The 20,668-nt window shown below is 34.7% G+C and overlaps 1 protein-coding gene across 3 annotated transcripts in view; it reads left to right on the forward strand.

The window, feature by feature from the left end:
• Nucleotides 1-5,973: 5,973 nt before the first annotated feature.
• LOC149200384 (uncharacterized) overlaps nucleotides 5,974-20,668 on the forward strand; it is a 38,343-nt gene continuing 23,648 nt past the window's right edge. Inside the window, exons 1-2 of one of the 3 annotated variants that reach the window (XM_089402708.1) lie at nucleotides 5,974-6,715; nucleotides 17,630-17,692. The gene's annotated coding sequence lies outside the window, so the exon portion shown is untranslated. Of the gene's footprint in view, nucleotides 6,716-17,007; nucleotides 17,693-20,668 lie in introns of those variants that run through there. The other 2 variants (XM_089402707.1, XR_016253831.1) reach the window with 2 other exon arrangements.

A 20,668-nucleotide genomic window follows, 5' to 3' on the forward strand; every position in this document is an offset into this window, starting at 1 on the left:
GTATGTTTTATTTATGATTTGGTTGGGCCGAAGCCTAATCAACCTTGTTACACTGCAATATCTTACATCTTAATACATCTTGATGTACTCTGTTTCTCAGGTTAAGGAACACTTGCTTGAATACTACTATTGTCATTGATGTTGAGTTCGCCCAATGCAAGAAGGAAACCTTTGTTTGCCATTATATCCGCTTCACTATTCGAGGTTCTGAGAATGTGGAAAATTTGAAAGGATTCAAAGTCCTTCAGTATGGTTATTAGCCTTTTAAGAGACTTGTTGAGTGTGGCATTGTTGAACTGGTCCTGCATATTAATCTTCTTAATGAGGATTTCTAAGTCTCCAAATGCTTGATAATCTTTGATGCCTCTTTCCCGAACAATTTGGCAAGCTTTTGTGAGGCCAAGAAGTTCTGCCTGGTTATTTGTACGATGACCAAGCCCCCAGCTGAAGCAATCTTTTCTAGTGCTGTCCGGGGAGTAGATGACTCCACCAGCGCCCGCTGCCCCAACATTTCCCTTGGAGGCTCCGTCGAAGAAAATTGTAGTTTTGAGTTAATTCCTCCACCAAAGTTGGAATCTGGCTTCTGGATCTCTTAATCTCCAATGAGGGTTGGGAAGGGGGAGGATCAAAGATTTGCCTTTGGGGAGAGGGCTAAGATGATTCAACCAACTCTTTTCAAAAGGGAGGAGAGATGAATCTGATTTTTGCAAATGCTGAAGAACAGATTCTAGGAGAAGAGCTTTAGCTTTAGCAACTATTTTTGCAGGGAAGCAAGGAGTATTATTGAATGTCAAGTCGTTCCGGGCGAGCCAAATTTCCCAACACACGAATTTAGGGATTGAAAGCCAAATGTGATACCATAGAGAGTTGTTGGGAATGGGATGAGGATAATTTTGGAACCATGTGGAGTAAAGATCATCCACGGTGCATTGCTGGGGCAGATTAACTTGCAGATCAAGGAGCGTTATTTTCCAGACTTCCTTGGCAAAAACATAGTCTAGGAACAGATGAGGGGCCGTCTCTCCAACATTTCTGCACACGATGCATCGATGAGGTCCAGCAATGTTTCTTTTTAGCAGATTGTCACCTGTCAACTATTTGTTATGCACGAGGATCCAAAAAAATAAAATAAAATTGACTTTCGGAAGTCCTGTAGAATGCCAAACCTGTTTCTAAATGCTGGGAGAATGTATTTTATCTTTTTTGGCTGCAGAGCGATATAACCTGCTGTAGTGGTATAAGTGCCGGTGTCTCCCCAGCCCCAACTATCTAGACTGTCACGATGGATGGGCGCATCGTTGGAGAGGAGCGATTTCAACATTGCCAGCTGTGGAAGGAGATGCTCTGGTACGATTGGGAAGCTCCAATCCTGCCAATTCCCTTTGCGATCTCACTCTGTTATGTCAAATAGCTTGCGATATCTTGCATCTAGAAGCCAGCATCAGAGGTCGCGAATTTCATCATGGGATTTAAGGGGTGCACTATTCATTATATGGTCTTCCCACAAGTAAATTTTTTTTCCATTGCCTGGAATACAATAGAGGTGAGACTTAAAGCGACTAATGTTGTTTCTGCATAAATTCCAGGTTAACATTCCAGGGGAGGTGTTGTCAACAGATAGTTTCCTGAGAGAGACCCCTGCGCATATTTTTCCCTGAGCATATCATTGACTGGATGTGCAGGGTTGGAATAGATTTTCCAGAGAAGCTTGCAGCCGAGAGCGAGATTGGAGAGTGCAGGGTCTCTTATCTTGAGTCCTCCATCAGCTATTGGGTGTTTTACTAGATCCCAGTTTGCCAAGTGCATTTTTCTTTGATTGCCTTTTGCCCCCTTGCCAAAGAAAGTTTCGCAAAAGGCAGGAGATTTGCTCCATGATGTGTTTAGGAGCAAGAAGAAAAGAGGCTTGGTAGATAGGAAGGCTAGAAAGCATAGATTTTATTAAGATTGTTTTTCCTTCCTTTGTGAGCCAGAACCCTCCCCAAGAGGCGATCTTGGATTTGATCTTGCTGATAATACCTTGCCACAGAGTCTTGATATTAACCTCGGAGGTGAGTGGTAGGCCAAGATATCTGATGTTGTCCTAATGGGTGTAGCCCTCGAAGCCAAGGATCTGGGCTATACTGTTCAGATTTCCTTGATCCACATTCCATTCGTAGATTGAGCTCTTTCTATCATTTATCATAGCTCCTTAGGCTCTGCAATAGCTTTTTAGGACAGATTCGAAAGATTTAGCTATTCTCGTAGAGGCACCAACAAGAAGGAGGGATTCATCTGCAAAGAGGGTGTGGTTTATAGGCTTTTGGGCATTGGAAGTGCGAATTCCAGGGAGGTCACCAAAATTCATTTATGCAGTAAGCTTCTTGCTAAGGGAGTCCGCCATTAGAATATACAAGAAAGGAGATAATGGGCAACCTTACCTCAATCCACGCTGAGCTTGGAAGAAGGATGCTGGCTGGCCATTGACTAGAGGGGCAATCCAAGGATTATCAATATAGGCTTTGATGAGATTGATGAACTGAGCAGGGAAGCCGAAGGATCAGAGGACTTGGAAGAGGAAGGAGTGGTTGACCCTGTCGAAGGCATTGTCCATGTCGAGATTGATCAAAATCCCGTTCTCTTTTCTCAGTTTACTGGAGTGGACAGCTTCCTGGACTTGAATGACATTATCCAAGATGTGTCTACCTTTAATAAATCCCCCTTGAGAGCTGGAGATTAATTTTTCAAGGAGGGGTTTGACTCTGTTTGCAAGGATTTTGGCTAAGATTTTATAGGAAGCGTTATAGAGTGAAATGGGTCTAAATATGCTAGAAGTTTCTGGATTGACATCTTTTGGAATTAAGGCTAGGAAGGTTGAATTGATGCCTCCCCCAACCTTGGCTTTACTGAAGAAACCTTGTATCATTTTTAGCAAATCTATTTTTATGATGTTCCAACAGACTTTGTAAAAGTGTATAGAGAAGCCATCTGGTCCAGGGGCCTTATCTGATTCCATTGCCCATATTGCTTTGATAATTTCTTCTTCAGATAGTGGTTTCAGAAGAGCTTGATTATCCTCTTGATTGATGAGGTGAGGGATATTAGAGAGAAGGTCTTCAATATCCTCTTTGCTGCCTTCATTCCCAGGCCCGTAGAGGTTTTTGAAATGATTTTCAACTGCTGATTTAATTTGGTCGAACTTTTTGCAGATCTGTCCTTCTTCATTTTTTATCTCAGTAATATGGTTGCGAGATAATTGGGCTTTGTATTGTCGGTGGAAGAACGAAGTGTTTCGGTCTTCGGCCTTGAGCCATAGGCTACGAGATTTGAGCCTCCAATACTCTTCTTCCCGTCTGAAAGAGCAGTGGATGTTGCTTTGGAGTGCAACCTCTTTATTTAGAATTTCCGGAGTGATGTGAAGGTCTTCTATTTCCATTTGTAGAGTTTCCAATGAGTGAACAACTTCATTTCTCTGTTGAGTAGGGTTTTTAGATGGATTCCTTAGCCACTCTTTTAAAGCTTTTTTTGTGGCTTTTAATTTTTGTTCCCACACATAGCTGGGAGATCCATTGATGGGAATATCCCAGGCTGATTGAACAGTGTCAAGAAAACCTTCTTTTTCAATCCAGAGAGGGCTGAATTTAAAGGGCATTGGGCCCAAGTCTTCCTCAGGAGCCATAAGGAGTTGAATTGGCTTGTGGTCCGAGGTGAGTTTGGGGAGGATTTTTGTGGAGATAAGAAGATTTTCCAACAGCAAGGAGCTTTGGATCAGAAATCTATCCAACCGGGCAGAAATGTGGTTAGTCCCAGTTCGATTATTGGTCCAAGTAAATGTGCCTTTTATAGGTGCAAAATCTAAAAGGCCCTTTGCTGCTATGAGTTCATCGACCAAGGGCAGTAGTTGGCTGCCGGGGTAATCAGATCTGCTTCAGGAGGATCTGGGGGGGCTTCCATTAGGGTTTGGATTCTCATCCGGGGCATGGGGGTTCCTCTTTTCATTTCCTTGATCTTCAGTGTTGTTCTCCTTTGTAGGCCCTTTCCCTTGTGCTTTTGCATGACCAACTTTCTGGACTGTGGTCCATTGTTCTCCCTTTGACTTATCACTCTGTTCTTCAGCCTTTTTCTTGCAGTATCTCGCAAAATGCCCATAGCCATGGCAGTGTCTACATTTGAAGGGTAGTTGCTCATAATCTAGTTCTTGGATGTGAGACCATCCAGCTACTGTGAGTTTTATTGCTTCTGGTAATCCTTCTTCAAGGTCTACTTCCACACATATTCGAGCACAAGAATACTGATCTTTCCTCGCAGCCTGGTCGATATATTTTCCAAGGGAGTTGCCAATGATTTGGAGCGATTTCTGGGTCCAGCAATGCAGGGGTAGGTGGGGAAGTCGCACCCATACTGGGACGGCAGTGGGCACATCTTGTGTCGGGTCGAAATCCGACGACCATTTGTTTAGATATAAACCTTGTGGCCCCATGAAATAAGGCCCATTCCTGAAGATGAGACTCCAACCCTCAGCAGATTCAAACACGAACACGAAGTAGCCTTTGCCAACAAAGTAAGATTTGATACCTTCCTTGATCAAAGGGGACCAGTTTCTCTTAATCCAATTTTCTACCGATTTGGGCGAGGGCCAGAGGCCTGTGAACTGCCCTATGAGTCCTTTGTCCACTAGGTTCAGAGCAAATCGACAAGTTTTTTCCTCTGGGAGGGCCACCAAGGGTATGTTGTCCTTTTTTTTACGAATTTCTGTTGTTGTGCTGTTGGGGGCCGTTTGTAGCATGCAGCCACCATTTTCTGAAATTCACGAACTTATGGAGGAAGGGGAGGGGCTCTGAGCCCCACTCTCGGGCCATGACAGATTGGAGGGTAGTAAGTATGCAGTTGGGCGCATGCGCAACGCAAGAGCTCAGAAGAGCGAGGTCACGCGGCCAGAGGAGCCTCTAGGTCAAGTTGAGTGTTGAAGTATAGTTATTTTGAAAATAGCATGTTTAAGTGAAATTCTCATAGCTAATTTGTAAAACTACTTTAATTTCATTTATCAATCACATTATCTAAAAAAAATGAATGAAAAAATTTGGTTTTCAAATTGATTTTAAAATTAGATAATTTAAATTTTTTTTTTTGGTTAGGTAATGTGAGTATTGATATGATTGACACTTCTAACATGTAGCTTGAGCACTCAGGATATAGGGCATCTAAGTTGTCACTAGGTCTAGGCCACACCCACCCCTAGCATGAATAAATTTTTGCCCATAAAATTTGAACAAGTAACTTTTTCAGGAGGTAGCATCCTAATAGAACACCTTGTCATAGTCTACTCTACACCCTATGGGTTACATAATTTAAATTATTTTAAAATATATTTTCACTAAATAATGTCTTAATAAAACACCTTGTCATAATCTATTTTACACTCTATGAACTACATAATTAAATTATGTTATATATTGAAACTTTTTTTGAAAGAGAAAAAACTTCATGATTTATATTAAGAGGATATAAAAGTCTAGATACAAGAGTAGACATAAAGCCTTACAAGTTTACTATTTTTGTTTACAAGTTTCAATATATCTTAAAATATATTGAAACTTTGAAACTTGTAAACAAAAATAGTAAACAAAATTAACGGATCCTAATTTAGTTACTTACATTTAATCAAACAAATTTTTAGTCAATAAAAAAACATTTTAAATATATTAAATGAAGAAAGATTCTTAATCAATTAATTATAATTATAATTTTTATTTCGAAATAAATTTTTAATTAAAGGGAAATCTTAATCAATCTTAAACACTTTGACACTTTGAGTAATGACAAATTCTTAAAGATTAATTATAATTCTAAATCTTATTTCCAAATATTAAAAACAATTTTAACCCTGCAATAAAATATCTACAAAATTTAAATAATAATAAAAAAAATTCACTTATTTGCACCCTTTTAAAACTTGTTTAAACCCTTTTAAAAGTCAATGATACCTTTAAAGTCAAGGTTACCGCTTCCCTGTGCTAACGTGGGCCAGCTAGCTCCGAGCTCCACTATTTCAATACGCCTATGTTCTCGGAGCAAACATAGAGAATTACAGAGGAATTTGTTCAGTGATATCAGACATTTCACTTCATTTTCTCCGCTTTTAGCTGCTCCGAACCTTGCAACAAGGCTTGCAAACTCAATTCCAGTCTCTCGCAGTCCTATTTTACTCACACACAGACGAATGCGGAGGACAATTACAGAAGAGAACTTTAACTGAGATCTGCACGCCACGCCGCGTCTTAAGAGATAAGATCCTCGAAAATGGACACTGAAATTGGTTGCTATTATTCTCGCATGAATTCACAGGTTTGGAATATATTTTCCGTTCATTTTTTAGGTTTTTGTGCTACCTTTAAGGTGAAGGTTACCGCTTCCCTTTGCTAACGTGGGCCAGCTAGCTCCGAGCTCCACTATTTCAATACGCCTGTGTTCTCGGAGCAAACATAGAGAATTACGGAGGAATTTGCTCAGTGATATCAGACATTTCACTTCATTTTCTCCGCTTTTAGCTGCTCCGAACCTTGCAAAGTCAATTCCAGTCTCGCGCAGTCCTATTTTACTCACACACAGACGAATGCGAAGGACAATTACAGAAGAGAATTTTAACTGAGATCTGCACGCCACGCCGCGTCTTAAGAGATAAGATCCCTCGAAAATGGACACTGAACTTGGTTACTATCATCCTCGCATGAATTCACAGGTTTGGAATTTCTTTTCCGGTCAGTTTTTAGGTTTTTGTGCTTCAGTTAACACAACTTCTCAATTCCGCTATATAGACAGAAATTAAAGAATATTTGCTTACAGGCCATCAATCTGAAGTAAATTTCGATAAATTTGATAACAGCTAAGTGTACTATAAGTTAAATTAAGTGAAAGTGTGGTTTGAACTCGAAACCTGAAGATACGCCTATGGCTCCGGTAAATCTGTTCAGTTTCGATCATAGAAGGCGCTTAGTGTACTAAAAGTTAAATTAAGTGAAAGTGTGGTTTGAACTCGAAACCTGAAGATACACCTATGTCCCCGGTAAATTTGTTCAGTTTCGATCAAAGAAGGCGTAAATTTGTTCAGTTTCGATCAAAGAAGTCGTTTTTGATGAAATATTTTTACATGACAAATAATCAGATAAATGATTTTTCAGAAATGCAAATCTTACTGATAATATTTTCCAAGGAAACAATAAATAAATATAATTTTCAGACCTGCAACTCTACGCTGTGCAGCCCATCGGCTGCTTTGGAGGTGCAAGAAAAGTACATGCTTCTGTTAAATTTTATCAAATTTCTAGGCCTGGAATTTTTTGTTATATGATTAGAAAAGTACATGTTTCTTTTGTTGTTGTTAAATTTAGTAATTTTATCAAATTTCTAGGCCGGAAACTGTTTTGTTAGAAAAGTAAATGTTTTTGTTAAATTTAGTAATTTTATAAAAAATTCTAGGCCGGAAACTTCGTTTGTTGTTTGATTTTTGGTGGCCAACTAGGCATTGTTATGTATTAAATTTCATTTTTGACTGTTATTGTGAAATTTAGTAATTTATGTCAGTTTTTTCCAAATTTCTAGGCCTGAAACTTTTGTTTTTCATTCGATTTTAGTTTCTAAGCGACACAGTTATGTTTTAAATTTATGTTTTTACAAATTTTTAATTTTTGACCGCTATTGTGAAATTTAGTAATTTATGTTAATTTTTTTCAATTTTCGAGGCCTAAAACATTTTTGTCATTTGATTTTAGTTTCCAAGTGACAATGCCAGGGTTTAAATTTATTTTTTGACAGCTACACTTTTACAGATTTTTAGTTTTTGACAGCTACACCTTTACAATTTTTTTAATTTTTGACAGTTATACATTTACAAATTTTTAATTATTAATATAGGTTTGTTAGGATTTTACGGATTTTTAGTTTTTGACAGCTACACCTTTACAATTTTTTAATTTTTGACAGCTATACATTTATAATTTTTTAATTATTAATATAGGTTTATTAGGATTTTATTTAAGAATATTAATATAATATAAATATGATCTATTATTATTTATAGGTTTGGGTTTAATTATAAATTTAATTAGAAAAGTAATGGGTGAGGGATTGTTCTATAATATTAAAAAAAACAAAACAGTTTATAATTTATTTATTTTTAAATTAAAGATTAAGTAAATGAGATAAGTTTAGATTTAAAATATTGGATTTTATTATTATTATTATTATTTCAATAGAAGAATTATGATTTGTATTAATAGAAGTTGATTTGAAGATCAAGACTTTTTACATATTTAGTTGATTTTGCAGATTTCAATATTTGACCACACTAAAAAAGATGATGTCTTCTACTACACCTTTTACTTACCTTATTTTTTAAGTGACTATATAAAAGACACCTAAAACAAATACATATTTGGAAAACATATTCAAAGAAAAAGAGGAGATAATAAACTAGCCAGTTGGCGATGACTTGTCTTCAACACCTTCTACAATTGTTTTTGCCTCCTCGCCCTCTTCGCGAACAAGGTCATTGGGCTGACAAGTGCCCATTTTTACGCGATGTTCCAACTACGCATTCACCTCCGTTGACCCAATTTGAGCAACAACTTCAAATTTTTCCAAATGATGATCCAACATTTCCACCTTTCACTGCAACCTATCTAGTTTGACGTGGAGGAGACCAACTTTTTGGTTGATGATAAGGGATTGAGCTTGATTTCCACGAGCCAACATTTCCCCTTGTATATTCAACAAGGTTAATATATACTCCATGGTAGTTGTCATGTAGTCCAACTGTGTCATTATATCTGTGTTCTCCTGAACCGTTGTGCTTTGAGTTGTGCCATCCATTTTGTTTACTGACTATTGACATGGGGGAGATCCATAAAGATGATTACCAAACACAAACCACAACCCCAGGGAGAATAATTTGACATATTGAAGGAGTTGCGTTGTCTGCAAGAGCCTTTTCTATCTAATTCTACCTCTGATTGCGAGCCTTAAACAACTTTCCATCAATCCTCGACTTGTGCATCTGCAGTTGTGGAGTGAGACTGCTTCCATAACTATGGTGCTATTTAAGCATGTCGAGCTCAATGCTTGAATTAAAACCAATGTCCACATTTCCTCCATGTAATAATGATGGGTGCTTCCAAGCCTGCATTTGTCCTCACCCTTGGGATTATTGTGTTGTATCATCCAAGTGGGGAAAGAATGTTTTGTAACTTTCATAAGATATAATTTCTAAACAATTGCACCAAGATTTAGATTACTCACCATTCTAAGGTTACGCTTGTCAATGTTTCATCGAGGCTTCTTGATGCCCACTCCTCTTTCCTTTGCGTTTATGACACCCATCCCTCTAGGAACATTAGTTTTTATTAATTTGATTATGGCAAAGGCTTGTAAGAACATCCTTCATTATCTTGGAATACCATCCCTTAATCCAAAGAGGCTCATTTGTTTGCTAAGCTATCTGCTTTGGAGTTGAGATGTTGCTTAAGATGGAAGAATTGTATGGATTCAAACTTTCCAATTTGAATGTGGATCCTTTGCAATATAGAAATTTGATCACAGGCATGATTTTCTCTTAATTTGAGCAATCGTTGTATGACTCACTGAATCCCCAAATACCTATATATGTTGAATATTCTTTAATAGAGCCATTTCTAGCCCTTGCCACAAGTCTAGGAATTTTGCTTGGTTATTTGTGGCGATCCCTAGACCCCAAGCATATCGAATCTCAATTTCTTCATCGGGGTGATAGATAACCCCTCCCGCACCTGACTCCCTTTTTTTTACTTTATTACTATTATTATATTTTTTAAAGATAACGAAAATTTTAAGGTTTTATATTCATTCTAAATTGTGAAAATTTTAACAGATTTGATTAATTCTTAAAATGTATAAGATAATTAATAATATTATCCTAAAAATATTCAAAATTTTAGGGATTTTATGTATTTTTTTAGAAATTTTTTTTGACAAGTTTTAGATTAAAATACTTTTACTCAACAAAATTCCCACTAATTACTTTAAAAATATGTAAAATTGAGATTTTTTTATTAATACAGAAAATTAACCCATGGACAAAATTTAGACCCTATTTTTTTTGCTAAAAAATATTTTTACCTAATTTTTCTTTCATAACCTAGAATACATTAATAAATGTGAACACTCTATGACCATAAAAATGTACAAGAACAATACATGTTTAGATTAAGTTTGAATGTTGATTATTTGTTATCATTAGCTATAGAAGTGGACTTCCCTTTTTCTTCTTGACTACATTTGTTCATTCCTTTTTTAGCCCTAGATGGGTGTTATTGGATACTAGAGTTCCCCTTTTCCTTGATTTAGGTTCACATAAAGGGTCTCTAAAATATTACGCTCTTCTTTCTCCAGCACATTCCCTTCTTATTTCTCATCAACTTGATCAACCTAACTCTCATGAGGTTGCGGGATGCACCATTCAATGGGAGGATCTAACATCTTTGTGATTGAAAGAGGATATAGAGAAGTTTTTATAAAGAACTAAATTTCTTAGCAGATGCCTCCATTGATGTTGGAACATTTAATTTGTGGTGGATCCTTAATGTTTGAAAGGGAATCTTTGTTGATGAATTGTTGATCTTCCTTCACACCATTGCATCATGTGATTTTTGCTATAAAAGTTTCCTTTTTGTAAGGGGTTTGACATGCTTCATTTCCCATAAGTCATGAACATGTTGGCATTTTGGAGAAAAGGGTAATGTGTGTCAAATTGTGAAACAAGATTTGCAATGAAAGATGAAATTCTCATAATATATCTTCTGTTTCCAAACATATTCATTTGTATCTAGTTAAACGTTTTCAAAAAGGCCTTGGAGGAGATCCATTTCAACACATATCTTCGCGGAAGTTGCGCATTGCTTTTCTGTGGTTTTGAGACTACAATAATGAAATTTGCTATTGTTATTTCCAAACTTAGAGAGGGTCTCATGAGGTTAGAGTTACAGGAGAAGATTAGGTAGAGTTACCCATAAAAGTGCCAAGGATAACAATTCATAGTGGGGTCAAAGGTGGGGTACTGAGGTTTCATTGCGTCACATAAATAAGTATCTTTAGTACTTGCATTATGAAAGGAAACTCCAATGACTAGATTAGTTTGGGAGCAGAAGTCGTAAGGGGTTAGAGAGAAGTTGCAAGATGTTGTAAAGAAGGAGTTTCATCAACCAATGGAGAATTAGAGTCAAACAATAGAGAGTCCCTTGAGGTGAAACATGGTTACAAGAAACCCTAACAATAAAGGGAGTATAGTGGGTAGGAAGAACTACTGCCATCATTGTTAAAGGTGAGAATGGGTGTGAAGATGGCTTCATCAAAATATGTCCTTGCAAAAATGGATAATGAAATGGAGGAGTTGAGCTCAAACAAGGGGTTGAGATGACCATGGAGGTGCTAGCTTATAAATCTCCACTGTAAAATGAATCATTGAAGATATGTAGTGAGAAATCAATGTTAACACATTGGAGCTTTTACCAAACTTGCCACTAGCAAAACTTCTCTCCATTTGGGCTGGTGCTTTTCCAACTTCGGGTTGGGGGGGAGGAGGAGGTTGGGGGTCCCCAACTGCTCATGCCTTGAAATTGCCATGTAAATCTATGTGTAAAAATTGTAATAACACACAAAATGGTTTTTGGCATGCAACCGAATAACCAAAATTGTAGTCGGAAAGATTTTGAAATTATTTGGTGGAAATATTCTTTTTCCAATAGCTTAAGGATGTAAAGAAAATGAAATAGAAAAATGCTCCAATTGGTAATTATTACCAGCATAAAGGCCCAAGAAGCTTAAAAAATACTGCACAAAGAATCAACAATGTACCAACAAGTTCGAAGAGTTGGAGAAATAACATCATCAAACTTTATTTTGCATTAGTTGGAAGGTTGATTGCACCACATAGACAAATACAAAATTGATCTAGTGATATCCCTTGCACATAAGATAAAAAGTTAGACAAAAGAAAAGAAAATAGAAGTGTTCTCGATGTAAAGAAATTCCACCCCAAACCATGAGTGTCTTCCTACTTTTATCAATCCTAGAGTGTGTATTGGTCATGCAAGTAGTCTTCCTTCACTCCGACACTTTAACGATTAGGTGTAGTCTTCTCTCCTCGTGTGCCTAGTTGATTAGTCCTAAGAATAGTGAAATGGCCATGCACTTAGTCCAAGTAAAGTTGTGTTATGGAATGACAAAAATCTCACATTCCAAATATCATGAGCTTGCGAGTATATCAAATATGTAATCATCACTACTATGCAAAACTCTGAACTCTTCTTCCTAAAAAAGGAAAAAGTGTTAAAAAAAGCAATCTCCTACAAAACTAATAAAAATACTTGTGCAATGTCTCAAACTTTAAACTAAGATCATATCACTTAACCAACTTGTATTTTAACTATGTAGAAACTACCTTTAACTCATAGCAAGTCATATTTAAAAACTAAATTTAAACACCAACCTAATGAAGTATGTTGCCCCTTAACCCTCTAATTTCCAAAGAGGCAAATTTGAGAATTATCAAAATGTTAATATGAAACTTCAACCTCTAGTGATAACTAAGCCCTAACAACCACAATCTTAAAACATATCTATGCCATCAATTCTTTTGGGTCTTATCCAATATTATTGGAGTTTGATCGAGATATATTCTAAAGTTTTTTGATCGAGATATATTCTAAAGTTTTTTAATCTCTTCATATAAGAGAAAGGGTAAAAAGTCTGAATTAACACCTAAATGTATGGAAAGCTTTAAATTTTTTAATATTTTTTCTACCCATGCATTAATTTTGAATAAATAATATTATCATACAAATGTTATAATACACATAGATGCACGTAAGTAAGGAGGGTGTAGTTGATGTCTTTACTTAAAATGGACACATTGAATGATACAATTTGCAAAATTCAAAGATTTATTATTTATGAGCATGATGTAATGATTTATGCTAGAGATATGCAGATATTACCTTTCTTTTATTATAAGCAAAAAAATATTTCATATAAATTTAAAACTTGAAACTTGATATTTTGATTCATAGGAAGATCTTGCTTTTATTATTTTACAATAAAGATAGGGAAAAACCAAATATAGTAATTTGAAATATATATTTAAACCATTACATTCGGGTTTTAAATATAAAAACAATTAAAATATCCACACTCATGTTTACATGTGATGTTTGATACATTAAAAAATATTTAAATATAAAACATATCATTTACCAATAAAGAAAAAATTATAAAAATAATATTCCAAATATGAGACATAAAATGATAATTAATAATTCAATTAAATATATATAATTTTATTTTTTATTTTATTTTTAAAATTTTGTAACAATTTCATTATATTTTTGTTTTTTAAAATATTAATTTATATATTTTAATTAATTAATTTAAAATTTATTTCTTAAATAATGATTAAATGTGAGTAGCTAGGATTTCACTTTAGCTAATTAAATTATTGCTTTGTTTGCCTGAATTTTCTGCACATTTTTTTGCAGTTTGTTTAATGACAACTCCCTGTGATTTGGCGAAAAAGAGAATTTCTTTTACATGTATGGTCCTCGGTCAAGCTAGCTCTTCTTCGGTTTCATATCGTTCTATGCTGAAATTTGGTTATGGTGGCTCGTTGGTTCAAGAAATTCTTTATCTCAATGTTCCCGTGGATGAGGAAGCTTTTTCTTGTGAAAAATATTTTTTGGAGCATGACTTGGTTTGCAGGTTTAATGGGTATTAGCCACAGTTGGTTGATCTGATCTATGAGACATGGAAGCCCCTTTTGACGGATGAACTGAACATTCACCTGTTGGCTCACGGTTTTTTCGTTGTGGTTTTTGATAATATAGAGGACAAGAAGACCATCTATGAAGTTGGGCCGTAGTTTTGGGGTAGTGTTAGTCTCTTCATGCAACCCTACACTCCCCTTTTTGATCCAATAACGACATCAATCTCCATCCCAGTTTGGGTAAGGCTCCTGAACCTCCCCTTGCATGTTTGGAATCTTCCATCCCGTGCATGTTTGGAATCTTCCTTCGCTTTCCTTTATTTGGAATGCGTTGGGAAAGTTTTATTGTCGGTATCCTGAAACTGGATTTTTTTACAAGACTACTTATGCCCAAATATGCGTGGAGATGGACTTCAACAAGAATTTTACCACGAAGATTAATCTGACGGCTCCAAAGTATGTTTGGGTCCAAAAGCTCGACTATGAGAATATTTCTTTTCGGTGTAGAGCATACTATGAAATGGGACATGTAATTAAAAATTGCCCCAATTATGAGAATAACAAAGATCAGAGAAAATCTTGAAGGTCCAAATGGTGGGAAAGTGTGTAAGGTGATCACTATACGGTATAAAAGAGGAAGAGCTTTAGGATAAGAAAGAACCAGAAAACAAGAAGGAAGCATATACAATAAAAAAAAATGCATCCGTAGCAAGAAAACCCAAGGAGGGAAAAACACATGCCAAAGTGGATCCATTGGATGCTAGTAAGGATTCTCCGAATGTAGCAAGATGGAAAATCAACAAACCCTAGTGGAAAACAGGTCCCCTACAGAAACCACAATGAATAACATTAAAAATGCAACTTTTTGGGCAAATCAGACAGATGAAGAAGATTTCAAGAATGACAACGAAAACAAGAATTAGACTAAATCAAAACAATAATAGTGAAAAATGGAATGTAAATGTGTCTCGATATTAGGGTTTTTTTAGTTGGAATTGGACTAAAATTTTGGGGAACTCCCTTAAGGATTTGGATTGAGCCTTTGTGCTTAATCTCAAATTTGCAAGCCTTGGAAATCACTCAAGCATGTAAATGGTTGTGGCCATGTATCTAAGTGTTTTAATATAAATACTATCCGTTCTGTTTAAAAAAATTTACTTCTTAAATATTAAACCTAATGAATTATATATGTGTGTGTGGGGTTCACGTACACTCAGATTGGTGGACGCTACATTCACAAAGCCTAACCCCAAGAGTGTCGTGAAGAATTGACCCGTGACGTTCCATTAGCAATGTACTTTTAACAACGAGAACTAGACCAACTAACCCTCAAAGCTTATTTAAATTACCTATTAATATTATATATTTTAAAATTTAAATTATTAACCTTATCTATTTTAAATTTAAATTTAAAATAAACCTATTATAATTTCATATCTTATATTAATATTTATATTCAATATTATATTATAATATGTTTATTTTAAATTTAAATTTAACATAAATCTATTATAATTTCATATCTTATATTTATATTAATATTAACATTCTATTTAATATATTTAACATCAGGTAAATACACACCTATATGATGTTGATGGATAGCACTTAAATTCATCTTCGAGTAGAATCCACCCTTCATCATATCCATACCTTTCTCCGTGAATAATAATGATTATTTAACCTTTTAATTAGAGTAGGGAAGAATAAATGTTAATATGAATAATTTTTTATTTTTCCAAAGTTGTAATATTCAAGGTTATCCGTTTATTCACTTAGATAATCGCAAGATCTCTGCATGCAGTTACATAATCATGTGCAGATAAGATTTCCAATTTTTTTTATATATTCTTTACGTATATAAAAAAGATAAGTTTTTAACCATAATCAACAATGTAAGTTATATTTTAAAATTAAAATGTAATTTTAGCTTGTATAAAAAATTATTATATTTTATTAAAGTTATAGTTTTTAAATAATATCAAATTTAATCTATATATAGGATAGTAAAAAAATTTAAGAAAGTTTGGGAAGAATGAATATGTACATTTTTTACTAATAAAGCAGTAAAATTTGAAAAATATTTTATTTTAGAATATAATGCATTAAAAAACATCACAAAAAATTATAGGAATATATTAACATTTATTTTTTAACATTATCTTTTCAATAACGAAATTATTAGAAAATTAAAACAACTCATTATTAATTTAAATAAAAAAATATTAAATTACAAAAAATAAAAAACAAAAAATTAATAATCCCATAAATTATTTCTAATATCATAAATGTTAAAATATCATCCTTTTATTTCATAAACCAATTATTAACGCAATTACAATATTCCCTATGATTCATAAAACCAACATAAATATATCCTATTACAATAACATTTACTTTATCTTATTATAATAACACTTACTTTAAAGTAAAAACATTATAGGAAATTTAACTCCAAACTAGGATAAAGAACCCTGGAGCACAAATCTTTCTTTATTATGGTCAAATCTTTCGTTAGCTAACTCATAATAAATCTGTATTTAAAATAGCATTATTTTAATTATTATTTAAAATAATATTTCTATTATGGTCAAATCTTTCGTTGCTAACTCATAATAAATCTCTATTTAAAATAGCATTATCTTAATTATTATTTAAAATAATATTCTTAAGATACTTAAGGCAGATTTTAATTTTTTTATTAAAAATGATTATGAATTTTTTATTATTATTTATAATTCATAAATAAAATAATAAATATTTTAATATTTAATTGGTTTATATTTAAATTGATTTTAGTTTCTTTTTTCAAATTTTATCTCTTTAAATTTGGTTTAAGATAAAAATTTATTTTTTCATTAAAAATGTAGTAGTCTAAACATGTTGCTTTGTTTTTTGCTTTGAAAATTATAGGAAATTTGGTAATTTTTTGATAAAATCAGACAGATTTTTGCAAATTCAGATAATAGCTCTCAAATTTCAAGATTTTTGGGTACCCTCCAGGTTTTTTAATGGTGCTGAATCCATTTCCATTATCAAAAATATAATTCAAAGACAAATGTAACAAGTTTTTTGAATTTCTTTTCAAGGGTCTAAACATCCTTCTTAACAAAATTTGATATTTTATTTATAATTTATAAATAAAATAACCAGTATTTTAATATTTATTTTTTTCCCCTTCTTATTTCTTTAAATTGAACTTACACTCAGAATTACGATACTCAGGAAAAAGAATTGACATAAAAACAAAATTAAACACATCTCAGATCCGCTAATCAAAATACTAGACGCGTAATTATGATTTAAATGAGGCCTGAGTAATAAATGGATACGTCCGTTGAATTAAAATTGAAATCGTTGGTCGCAAAGTACTTTCACTTCACAAACTCTTCAAAACTGTAATTTCTCACTACTTTCATTTCACAATTCTCCCAATTCTCCCCAAACTCCAATATTCCTCTTCAATGCCAATCATTAACTTCAACTGATTCTTATCTTCTCCTGCCAACTTTCACGGCCGCGGGCTTCGAGCATGGGTCTTGTAGCGCACACTGTTACCATCTCAAAAGACATTTGTTCTCGGTGCAAACATCGGTGATGGCGTCTAGACGTGTCCCATGCAGGTGTCTTTCTTGCAATTATAATATATCCGGATCGCAAGCTCGGGAGGGGAATCAAAGAGGAATAATCTATTTTTGTTAGTGATATGAAGGGTTACAATTTCATTCTCTCCCTTTCTGTCTGCTCCAAACCTTGCAAGAAGGGTTTTAAATTCATTTCCGTTCTCTTTTAGTTCTGAGATGAATGCGGAGGACAACCCTAAAGGAGAACTATAACTGAGATCTGCGAACTGCGCTACTTTTTCAGATATAAGAACCCCCAAAAATGGACCGGGAACGTGGGCCCCGCGATCGTCTCATCAATTCGCAGGTTGGAATTTCTTTTCCTGTCACTTTTTAAGTTTTTATGCATCAGTTAGCACAACTTCCCATACCTGCCGTATCGAGAGAACTTATAGCCAAAGTTGCTTAGAGGCTGTCAATCTGAATTAAATTCCGATATTTTTTTATATAAGCTAGCTGTACTGAAATTTATATTAACTGAAAGCCACTGAAGGTGACTTGACTTCAAAACATGAAAATACACCCATGGCTCCGTGTTGCGCTGCAAACTTGACCAAATATGTTCACTTTCAATCAAATAAGGTGTTCGGAGGCTTCTTTTACTTACAAGAGAATTAGATAAAAGATTTTCAGACATGCAAATCTAGGTTTTACTCTTTAAATTTATGAAGTAGGTCACTGACCACTTTACGAGAGCAAGAAAAGCTCAAGTTTTTGTCAAATTTCTTTTAATTTAGTTAGGTGCTGTAAGTGCTCCTAATTAGATCAAACTGAACTGAATTTTGAACAATCTGAAAGTAGATGATGATCCTCTTTGACAGAATTGTCGAACCTCATTTAATTCATATCATATGATGGTCATGTAATTTACTTTGTTCCAGTTTATCCATTTTTGCGAAGTGAGCCGTAGTATGCTACATAAATAGTAGTCTAGATGTTTTGTTTGGTGAAGTAAGGGCCGATTGGTTTGCGCTGGATAAAATGCTTGCTGTTTGTTAACATTATCCCTTTTGGAATGTATCGATTCCCAACGACATCTCACCTCACCTTGTCTCACTGGATTGTTTATCTATTTAATGGATTTTGATCTTCTGCACATGGAAGGATTTTTAAGATGGCATTCATAACTATTTACATGGTCTTGATTTTGAAGGACATGCAACTATGAATTATGCTTCTGAATTGCAAGCATACATGTGACTTCACTAGTTTATTTGGCTTTTTTGAAATACTTGAAGCCAATGAACATGTCCTCAGTTTTGAAGAAACTATATTGCTTTGTACTTAGAAGTCCTTGCGAGATATTGTTGAGAGGTATGTTACCAGAAATGTGACGTCTTGCCAAGAAACTACAAAGAGTCAGAAACAGTATGGAAAACACTCTCTCTAGGGCTTTTTTCAGAACAGCCGTAAAATAAAAGAAAAGAAAAACAATTAAACAGCTGAAGACATCTTTATGTGCATATTATGCATAGTGCAAGCGGGGACTGTTTCTTATTCTGAAACCCTTTGCCGTCCATTTCTTCTTTCGTTGTCATCTCCTGTCTTGCTTCTGGTAAGATAGGTTGATAGGCTTTAGTACTGGAATGTTCATTATCGGTTAGAATTGGACATTTTTTCCCCTGTTTATCTGTTTGTGGGTTAAGATTAGCATTGCTTTGCCCCTCTCTTTAGATTGCCACGTGTTCCCAAAAATTGAACCTGGCAATTTGTCTTAAACTCTTGACTATCCCTTGAACACCAGTTTTAACATTTCATAAAATTATTGTACCAGAACTGAGAACAGAAGAGACAGAGTTTGTTACACTGAAGTTCTAGTACACAATACTTCTGGAAATGAAAGCTGTAAATTAGCGTTTTTGACTAATCTTGAAACTAGTCTCAAACAGGTCTTCTTGGTAAAGTGCCACTAGTTCCATTGGAAAGAAGACAGATCATAGTATTTCAGGACCAAATTTTAAAAGCAGATTTGAAAAAATTGGCAGCTGGTAGCCCATATAAGATTGCTCTGCTGAAAAGGCCAAAATCAACAAGTTTTGGGGAAGTTACCATTACTTTTTGTTGCCACATCATAATTTGTTCAAACTTATAGTATTGCTGAGAAGACATATCAGATTACAACAGACCAAAATTTCAAAATCAGAGGTTGATGAAGTATAGAGCTACATCAGGTGAAAGGTTAACCAACAAATCGAGGCTTTTAAGATATCTTCACTTGAAACTTGCATACCTTTCTATTGGAATATTTGTTGGAGGTGATTCAAAAGGTGTGGTAGGCATAAAATAGAGGAGAATTATAGCAGTGTTGTTAGCTTTTTTCAAAAACGCGCGCTTTTTTCCCTCTGGCGATTTAATCGCGCTTTTTATGGGTAAAAAGCGGCACTTTTTTTTGGCGCTTTTTTCCGAAAAAAGCGCGCTTTTTTGAAAAAGATTTTTTCGCAAAAAAGCGCGGGGGGCGGTGGCAGCGGGTTTTATAATCCGAATTTCATTTTTTTTTTGTTCATTTGCACTGTGGGCGCGCGTAGGAGGAGGAGAAGGTGTTGGAGAGAGGAGCTGGAGGGTTTGTGAGGAAATCTAAGGGATTGTAGGACAAATTCAAGAGGAGACCACCAATTTCTCCATAAAAACGGTATGTAGATTAATTTTTTTTTGTTTTCCTTGTTTAAAAACATTGTTTTTCATTGTTTTTGGTTGGGAAACTTCATATGGGCACCATTTTCCTTTTGTTTTATTTGTTTTTAAAGAATTTTTTGTATTTTTTCATTGATTTGGGATGGGTAAATTGGTATGACTATGGGAATCAATTTTTTATTTTTTATTTTCATTTTTTTTAAACATTGTTTATGTTTTTTCATTGTTTTTGGCATTTGCCATTTGGTTGGGTAACTTGGGTTTGGAACTTTGGATTCTGGAAATTTGTAACTTGTAATTTTGTAAATGCTAAATTGTAATCCTAAATTCCTAATACTTGTTTTCCCATAGGTTTGCAAATTCAAAATTCAAAAACAAACATGCCAAGGAAATTGGATCCTTTCTGGGAGTATGGTGAACCTAAAGCTCTGAATGATAGACAAAACTTGAATTGCAAGTTGTGTGGAAAGGACATACGCGGGGGGGTGTACAGGTTGAAGTTTCACCTTGCACAAATCCCTGGACATGATGTGGGGCCCTGTATAAATACAAATCCTGAACTTATCCAAAGAGCCATGAGAGCATTGGGAGAATTAGAGCACACTAGAGAGGCCAAAGAAGAACTCAAAAGGCAACTCAGCTGAAGGAAGTG

Source organism: Pinus tabuliformis, chromosome 2_1, assembly GCF_031772625.1.
Source record: "Pinus tabuliformis cultivar Carrire ecotype Pingquan chromosome 2_1, CPIR1, whole genome shotgun sequence".
NCBI lineage: Eukaryota > Viridiplantae > Streptophyta > Pinopsida > Pinales > Pinaceae > Pinus > Pinus tabuliformis.